Raw genomic sequence first — 2,784 nt, 5'->3', positions numbered from 1 at the left:
CTCCCGCTTTGCCTATAATCTTTATAAACTTATAAAACTATATCTTTGTCTCAGTATATTCTTTTATTTCTTCCATTTTCCATTTCTCTCTATTATTTTCTTATCCCTTGCAACTCTACCAAAGGGACCTGGTTTTTTGCAGGGAACACTGGCCACGTTCCCCGCATTCTGTTGTCCAAGGCAGAAGATAAGTGTATCCCAGCTCCAACAGATAGATCAACATATTCACCTTTTCCCCACTTTTTGTTCTCTACAGGTCCCTAGCAGATTAGATGGTGCCTACCCACAATGAGGGCAGATCTTCCCTACCCAGTCCACTCAGACTCACATGAGAGTCTCTTCTGGAAACACCCTCACAGACACACCCTAAAATAATGCTTTCCCAGGTTTCTAGGTATTCCTTAATCCAGTCAAGTTGACACCTAAAATTAACCATCACAGAAAGTATAGAGGACCTAATTTCTTACAAACTGAGGAAACAAAGGAAATTACCTTTCTTCAAATGGGCCTAATTTTCACTCAGTGTAGCCTGATCTCCAGGAGGTTCTGACCCTGAAACTTCTATAAGCTGCTGTGGTAAGAAATAATTAATTGTATACCTACCCGTGAAGAATAATCCATCACATGATTAAACTTCCATCTCATTAACTTTCCTTTCCACTGATAATAGTGATTATTTATTGAGCTCTGAGTATGTGCCAGGCACCCTGCTATGTACTTTATATATATTTTTTCATTTAATTCTTAAAATAACCATGTAAGTATCATTAATCCATTTGATAGAAGAAGAAACTGAGGTTTGGAAAAGGTAAATAATTTTCCCGTGATCACACAGCTAGTAAATAGGAGAGCCAGGATTCATTCTTCTAACCATTAAATATTAAAGAAATATTTTAAATATGTTTATCATCTCTACATAGCTAATATTTCATTAGAAAATGACATATCATTATAATTGAACTTCTATCCATTTTAATTTCAAAGCACATTTCCTTTCTATTTAACCTTGCCTTCATAGATATTTTTATTACAATTCAATCTAAGTTTCTGCATTCTTAAACTCAAGCCAGGTACCAAAGCAGACTCGGTTCTCCCAGTTCTTCCAGTTTTTATATTTCATGAATACCACTCGACTGAATGTGTGCATAGCCCACAGGGCCCTCACCCTTTGTCTTGCTGCTTGTGACCCAGGTCTTAACTTCTCCTCTAGGGTCTAAGATTCATATCTATATTTTTCCATATTTCCCATATTTGCTTTTTTTCTTCCTTGTTCTTTTCTACAGAGCCAGGTCCTATGTGACTAGTCCATAGGGACTACTCACCTGGCTAAACCAGAATGGCACAGATTGCCTCATAAACTGGAATTCTGAAAGCCTAAGAACTCAATATCCCAGGTCACTAGTGACAGAGGGCTGTACAAGCAACAGCTTTTTTGTGTTCTTTTTTTCTGATGGTTGTTAGAATGACAAAAAAAAAAAAGAAATATTACATCTATAAGAATAGCCATTAAACTCCATATTATTTCAGAGTAGAAATCAATTTAATAAGTCCCAGTATGGTGATAAATAATTTTTTCTGCTGTTGTCAACCAATATCAAATATACAGTACTAATATAAAAACGGTTATAAGGCTCCTTTCTAGGTAATCAACTCCCCCTCCTCCACCCCATTGGCAGCCATTATTCACCTCAGTATCCAATTATTCCAACGTTCTTTTATCCTGTAACAAATGGCAGCCAGAACTGAATATGTGCCAGATTACCATCATGGCAGTTAATCTTAACAGTTTTCAAAACTGGAGCTGTACATCTCCAATTCAGTCTCATTTTAGCTTTACATTTTCTCTTCTCCTATGCTTCTACCTACATATATTATTTATAAAAAGACACTATTATATTAAATATAGTTAGAGTAACTAAGATCAGACCCTCATACTAAAGCAGATCCTACGCAGTCCTCTGTATATTGTGGGTTGCAAATGGTCCTGGAAAAGAACAGTAAAAAGATTATTCCAAAAAGTCAACACATTTTTTGAGCTCTAATTTTCTAATTACAGATGGATCAAAATTTATCACAGCACACTAGATACAACCCAAGAATAATCTCTTTTATACTAAATTTCATTGTTACCCAAATTACGACCTATAGTCAATTTCAATTCCAATAGTGACATTAATAGCTTATCAAACATATACCCATTTCACATTTGTCAGCCACAGTACTCTAAACCTGTCAAGTTACTTCCCAGCTACCAATATCAGTTCCAAAATTTCCCTAAGATCGAAACGAAACAATTTCAAAAGGTTTTCTTTCTTCTTTTTTTTCTTCCATCCTCAAAAGGTTTTCTTAATATACCATCTAGTGAATAATATTTTAAACAATAATGACTATAGTTATATTCTGGATTCAAACTAATTGCATAGATTCCAATATTATCTTCTTCTTATAGACCTAATTGCACTCTATGCTTTAGCCAAAAAAAAATGAACCATCCATCATTTCCTAAAACCTTCTAACCTTTGCTTATGCCATCCATCCCGAGTGCCACCACGCCTGGCTGCGGCTGTTTACCTTGTTAAACCCTACCCACGAGTCAAGATCAGGTTGGCATATTCTTATATCTTCTTCACTGGATCCCCAAAATATTTTTTTTTTTGAGACAGAGTCTGGCTCTGTTGCCCAGTCTAGAGTGCCGTGGTGTCAGCCTAGCTCACAGCAACCTCAAACTCCTGGGCTCAAGGGATCCTCCTGCCTCAGCCTCCCGGGTAGCTGGGACTACAGGCA

Source organism: Propithecus coquereli, unplaced genomic scaffold, assembly GCF_000956105.1.
Source record: "Propithecus coquereli isolate 6110/MARCELLA unplaced genomic scaffold, Pcoq_1.0 Scaffold101, whole genome shotgun sequence".
NCBI lineage: Eukaryota > Metazoa > Chordata > Mammalia > Primates > Indriidae > Propithecus > Propithecus coquereli.
This window is presented reverse-complemented; position numbering follows the sequence as displayed.